The sequence below is a fragment of the Rhinoraja longicauda genome, chromosome 4 (assembly GCF_053455715.1).
Source record: "Rhinoraja longicauda isolate Sanriku21f chromosome 4, sRhiLon1.1, whole genome shotgun sequence".
Taxonomy (NCBI): Eukaryota; Metazoa; Chordata; class Chondrichthyes; order Rajiformes; family Arhynchobatidae; genus Rhinoraja; species Rhinoraja longicauda.
The window spans coordinates 10,193,157-10,200,080 of NC_135956.1; the positions used below are offsets into that span (position 1 = coordinate 10,193,157).

General features: G+C 45.6%; 1 non-coding gene across 1 annotated transcript; it reads right to left on the minus strand.

Moving 5' to 3' along the window:
* Positions 1–2,981: 2,981 nt before the first annotated feature.
* Positions 2,982–3,052, minus strand: trnag-gcc (transfer RNA glycine (anticodon GCC)). The gene has a single exon. It is a non-coding gene; the product is annotated as a tRNA-Gly (tRNA).
* Between the last annotated feature and the right edge of the window lie 3,872 nt (positions 3,053–6,924).

Consider the following 6,924-nt stretch of genomic DNA (forward strand, 5'->3'; position numbering starts at 1 on the left):
CTGCCACAGAAGGCTGTAGAGGCCAAGTCAGTGGATATATTTAGATTTAGATTTAGATTTAGAAATACAGCGCAGAAACAGGCCCTTCGGCCCACCGGGTCCGCGCCGCCCAGCGATCCCCGCACATTAACACTATCCTACACCCACTAGGGACAATTTTTACATTTGCCCAGCCAATTAACCTACAAACCTGTAGGTCTTTGGAGTGTGGGAGGAAACCGAAGATCTCGGAGAAAACCCACGCAGGTCACGGGGAGAACGTACAAATTCCGTACAGACGGCGCCCGTAGTCAGGATCGAACCTGAGTCTCCGGCGCTGCATTCGCTGTAAGGCAGCAACTCTACCACTGCGCCACCGTGCAGCCTTGATGAGAAAGGCTGAGAAAGATAGATTCTTGATTAGCACAAGTGTCAGAGGTTGTGGGGAGAAGGCAGGAGAGTAGGGTTAGGAGGGGAGAGATAGTTCAGCCATGATTGAATGGCGGAGTGGACTTGACGGGCCGAATGGCCTAATTCTGCTCCTGTCACTTATGAAACTTATGCAACCAAACCAGGCATATCTTAACGTACGACGGCAGATATGTGGACTGGAAGAGGACTGGTTAAAAATTAATGTATTATGAGACATTTTTAGAAAAGCGTTATGGTTGTTGTGTCGTGACTTAGATTAAAACCCCACTCTGAATTTTATAGGCTAAACATTAAATATAAACAGATGTCTTTCAAAGACCTTGCAGCCGGTGAATCGAGAGTAGACTCAAAAAGCCCAGTGGGACTGGGGTTTGAGGGAACAATGTGGGCTCATTTATATGGTGTTCCCAGTGTTTGGTTCCTACATTCATTTGGTGATACTAAATTGAAGTCGCAAAAATAATTACGTAATATCGTATTCCATTGTCATTTCCAATGCAGAAGTGACATTAACTAAGTGATATAATGAGTCGAACTGGGATTCGTGTGGGACACAGGGAATTCAAATACTTTGCCTCCTGCATGAAATCTCAAATATTCCAAGAATTGAGGGTTTTGTATGATTAGACAGGCCACCTCTTAAGAACCTTTTGAGGTTTCACGGTATTCCAAAGCCTGCACCATTAATCTTCCAAAGTAAAATAGAAGTGAGCGAAGGAACCTAAAAGCATTAGTTATCAAGTGTAAAATGATCAATCTTCTTCCGAAATTATCAGCAAAGAAGTCTCGAATAACGTGGCAAGGTCTTAAAGCGAACTTTCATCAGTTATGTAAGCAAACTTACCCAACTGTGATTGTAAAGCATGAAACAAGTTCACCAGCGCTCTGATTGCAAGCATATTTTCAAATATATCGTTCACAGTTCTCATAAGTTCATAAGTTCACAAGTTGTAGGAGCAGACTTAGGCCATTCGGCCTGTCCAGTCTACTCCGCCATTCAATCATGGTCGATCTATCTTTCCCTCTCAACGGTGGCACGGTGGCGCAGCGGTAGAGTTGCTGCCTTGCAGCGCCAGAGACCCGGGTTTGACCCTGACTACTGGTGCTGTCTGTGCGGAGTGTGTACGTTCTCCCCGTGACCGCGTGGGTTTTCCCCGGGTCCTCCGGTTTCCTCCCACGCTCAAAAGATGCACAGGGTTGCAGGCTAATTGGCTTCAGTAAAGATTGTAAATTATCCCTGGTGTGCGGGATAGTGCTAGTGATAGCTGTTCAGCACGGACTCGGTGGGCCGAAGGGCCTGTTTCCGCTCTGTGTCTCTAAACTAACCTAACCTCAATCCCATTCTCCTGCCTTCTCCCCATAACCGTTGACACACATAATCAAGAATATCAATCTCCACCTTAAAAATATCCATTGACGGCCTCCACAATGAATTCTGCAGTTTCACCACCCTCTATCTGACTAGAGAAATTCCTCCTTACAAATTGAGGCAATATCGCTCACATTTGAAGAAGCTGCCCTCCCATCCAATTACAAAAGACAAATAATGAGGATTTACCAAATGTTTTCCAAAGTGAATTCAATTTAATGCTGATTCATAACGTCAGAAAACCTCCAGCACGGTGGCGCAGCGGTAGAGTTGCTGCTCACAGCGCCAGAGACCCGGGTTCGATCCTGACCTCGGGTGCTGTCTGTAAGGAGTTTGTACGTTCTCCCTGTGACTGCGTGGGTTTTCTCCGCGTGCTCCGGTTTCCTCCCACACTCCAAAACTGTGCTGGTTTTGTAGGTTAATTGACTTCTGTAAATTGTCCTTAGTATGTAGGATAGAACAAGTGTACAGGGTGATCACGGGTTGGTTCAGACTCAGTGGGCCAAAGGGCCTGTTTCAATTCTCTATCTTTAAACTAAAAATAAAATGAAAAAAAGCTGCTCCAGCATTATGTTACTTCAGCATTTCATGTCTACCTTTGGAATAACCACCACCTGCAGTCCTTTTTATCACTAAAAAATACTAAGCCATGGCGTTCTCAGTGGAGAAAAGAGTTGATGGGTTTAGTTTAGTTTAGTTTAGTTTAGAGATACAGTGCGGAAACAGACCCTTCATCCTACCGTATCCATGCCGACCAGCGATCCCCGCACATTAACACTATCCTACGCACACGAGGGAAAATATATATTTTTCACCAAAGTCAATTAACCCCTACAAACCTGTACGTCTCTGGGATGTGGGAGGGAACTGGAGCACCTGGAGAAAGCCCACACAGTCACGAGGAGAAGGTACAAACTCTATACACACGGCACCCATATTCCGGATCGAACCCGGGTCTCTGGCGCTGTGAGGCAGCAACTCTACCGCTGCGCCACCATAAAGAAATGCCCGGGGCAGTTGTTGAACATAGAACAGTGCAGCACAGGCACAGGCCCTTCAGCCCACAGTGTCCGTGATCAACATGACACCAGGTTAAACTGATCTCCTCTTCCTGCACGTGATTTATATCCCTCCGTTCCCTACATATCCTTGTGTCTATTTAAAATCATCAACACTCAAAGACAATTCTTTAGGTTTTATTTGCACTGGCCGGGATTTGAACCCGGGTCTCCCGCATGGCAAGCGGGAATTCTACCCCTGAACCACCAGTGCTGGTTAAATAAAAAGTGCCAGGCTATTGAAAACAGGAACATTATTTAGTAAAATGCAATTTTAGTTTAGTTTAGAGATACAGCGCGGAAACAGGCCCTTCGGCCCACCGAGTCCGCGCCGACCAGCGATCCCCGCACACTAACATTATCCTACACACTAGGGACATTTTACAATCAAAATCCCGAGGACATATATTTAAGGCGAGAAGGGAACAATCTAATAGGAACCGGAGAGGCAACTTTTCCACACAGAGGGTGGGGTAGATATATGGAATGAGCTGCCGGAAGAGGAACTATCTCAACATTTAAAAGAGCGGAACGATAGCGTAGCGATGAAATCACTTTAGTTTAGTTTAGTTTACTTTAAACATTGGAAACAGGTCCTTCAGCCCACAGGGTCCGCGCCGACCAGCGATCCCCGTACACTTTCCTACACGCCAGGCACAATTTACAATCTTTACCGATTAACCTACAGAAATCTGTGGCTCTGGAGTGTGGGAGGAAACCGGAGCACCTACAGAAAACCCACGCGGTCACGGGGAGAACGTACAAACCCCGTACAGACAGCGCCCGTAGTCAGGATGGAACCCGGGTCACTGGTGCTGTGAGGCAGCAACTCTACCGCTGCGCCACCGTGCCGCACCCTCATATCACTGGAGGAACTCAGCGGGTCAGGCAGCGTATGGGGAAGCAATGGACAGACGAGGTTTCAGGTTGGGACCCCACTTCAGACCGATGGGGCATTATGTAGCTGTAGTTAGAGTTCACATAGCCCACTCCGATCGATGCCATCGCATCTGGAAACCTTGCAGCAAAGCAGCGGGAAAATCGATGCCAGGATCAGAAGTCTTAAACATTCTCTTCTTTTATTATTCATTGTTATTTTTAAGTGTTCAACAGTTCTTTGCACACAGGTGGAATATTGTGACGTTCTATTATAAGCAGGTGTACAGTCTGGGTATTGAAGAATTAAACTCGGTGGGCCGAAGGGCCTGTTTCCACACTGTATATCTAAATGTATCTATCTGATATTCTGATATATAACACTAAGGTTATGTGTAGGCATGCCTGGAGATCAGTAGTAAGGAAGGCAAACTCAATGCTAGCTTTAATTTTGAGAGGACTAGAATACAAATACAGGGATGTAATGCTGAGGCTCCACTGTACAAAGTGCTGGCCAGACCACATGTGGAGTACTGTGAGTGATTTTGGGCCCCATATCTGAGGAAGGATGTGCTGGCTCTGGAGAGGGTCCAGAGGAGGTTTACAAGAATGACTCCAGGAATGAGTGGGTTAACGTATGATGAGGGTTTGACGGCACTGGGCCTGTACTCGCTGGAGTTTGGAGTTTAGAAGGGTGAGGGGGGGACCTCATTGAAATTTACCGAATGGCCTGGATAGAGTGAATGGGGAGAAGATGTTTCCACTAGTGGGAGAGTCCAGGACTACAGGGCATAGCCTCAGAATAAAAGGCAGTAACTTTAGGAAAGAGATAGATAGATTGCTGATTAGTACGGGTGTCCGGGGTTATGGGGAGAAGGCAGGAGAATGGGGTTAGGAGGGAGAGACAGATCAGCCATGATTGAATGGCGGAGTAGACTTGATGGGCCGAATGGCCTAATTTTGCTCTTATCACTTATGAACTTAAAGAAGTTATGAGATCGGGCATGCTGTGTTAAAGCTTCATGCAACATATATGTGCTGACTAAACATGTGGCTGGTGTATGACGTATGTACAGTGACATTAAATGTATCATGCTAAGCCTGTACCCTACCTCACTATTCCATGTAAGAAATCAACCTTAATCCTTTCTCCCCAGAAATTTATGAAATATACACTTAGATCATGAAATGACTACAACGGGATTTTTCTTGCAAAGAATGCTTTTTATAAGTCTTTTACCCAGAGTAGTGCAATGAAGAACTAGAGGACAAACATGGAAGGTGCGAAGGGAACGATTTAATCGGAGCCTGAGGGGCAACTTTTTCACACAGAAGGTGGTGGGTTTATGGAACGAGCTGCAGAAGAGGTTGAAACAAGTACGATAACAACATTTGAAAGAGTGGCACGGTGGCACAGCGGTAGAGTTGCTGCCTCACAGCGCCAGAGACCCAGGTTAGATCCTGACTAGGGTGCTGTCTGTACGGAGTTCGAACGTTCTCCCTGTGACCGAGTGGGTTTCCTCCGGGTGCTCTGGTTTCCTACGGGTTTGCTGCATAATTGGCCCTCTGTAAATTGCCCCTATTGTGTAGGGAGTGGATGAGAATAAGTGGGATAACATAGAACTAGTGTGGACGGCTGATCGCTGGTCGGCGCGGACTCGGTGGGCCGAAGGGCCTGCTCCCGTGCTGTCCCTATAATCAAACACTTTGCAGTGTTCTAATTGAAGGTCCATAAATATAAAGGGAAGTTGGCAATAATACATTGTCTGTACGGAGTTTGTACGTTCTCCCTGTGACCTGTGTGGGTTTTCTCCGGGTGCTCTGGTTTCCTCCCATGCTCCAAAAACATACAGGTTTGTAGGTTAATTGGCTTGGTAAAATTGTAAATTGCCCCTGGTGTGTGTAGGATAGTGTAAGTGTGCGGGGATTGCTGGTCAGCACGGACCCGGGTGGTCGAAAGGGCCTGTTTCCACACTGTGTCTCCAAACTAAACTAAACAAAATGAAGAGAGATTACTTTTTAAACAAAAAATTAAACAGAGGAAGAAAGCATTTTATCGGGATGCATCACAGCTTGGTTTGGGAACAGCTCCATCCAAGACCGCAAGAAGTTGCAGTGAATTGTGGACGCAGCCCAGACCATCCATCACACAAACCAACCTCCCTTCCATTGACTCCATCTACACCTCACGCTGCCTCGGCAAGGCCAGCAGCATAATCAAGGACTAGTCGCACCCTGGCCACTCCCTCTTCTCCCCTCTCCCATCGGGCAAAAGGGATAGAAATGCGAAAACGCACACCTCCAGATTCAGGGACAGTTTCTTCCCAGCTGTTATCAGGCGACTGAATCATCCTATCACCAACCAGAGAACAGTCCTGAACTACTATCTACCTCATTGGTGACCCTCAGACTATCTTTGATCGGACTTTGCTGGCTTTACCTTGCACTAAACGTTATTCTATTATCATGTATCTATACACTGTGAATGGCTCGATTGTAATCATGCATTGTCTTACCGCTGACTGGTTAGCACGTGACAGAAGCTTTTCACTGTACCTCAGCACACGTGACAATAAACCAAACTGAACTGAACCAGAATTAATCCACACACTGCAGTTTATCTCAATTTCATTTCGACTAAATCTGGAGTGGTATTAAACCAGTGGCTCTCTGAGCAGTTGCTTATTGTATTCATTTCTTCGAAGCAGTTGCTATATTGTATTCATTCAAACTCTTCGAAGCACTTCCCTCTGGAAGGCGGCTCCGGACTGTCAAAGCAGCCACAGCCAGACATAAAGACTGCTTTTTTCCACAAGTGATAGTTCTACTCAATAACCAAAGTCTGTAATCTCTTTTTTGCTCTGGTTTATTTTCTCTCACATGTTTAGACCGTAATGGTGTATCCTTATTGTTTTGATGTGTTTATGCTTTATTCTTAATTGTTAACTGTATGTTTGTGTGGTCATTTGTGAGCGGAGCACCAAGGCACATTCCTTGTACCTGCACATACTTGGCCAATAAACTTATTCATTCATTCATTCAGTCATTCATTCATTCATTCATTCATTTAGTTAAACTTCACTCCTGCTGATTTTCACAATTCCTTTGCCTGTGCACACAGGAAATATAGCATGGTAATTGTGATTTTCTATAGAATGATTCATGGGGAAAAAAGTGTACAGGGTACCTTAATGCTTTTAATGCTTTTAG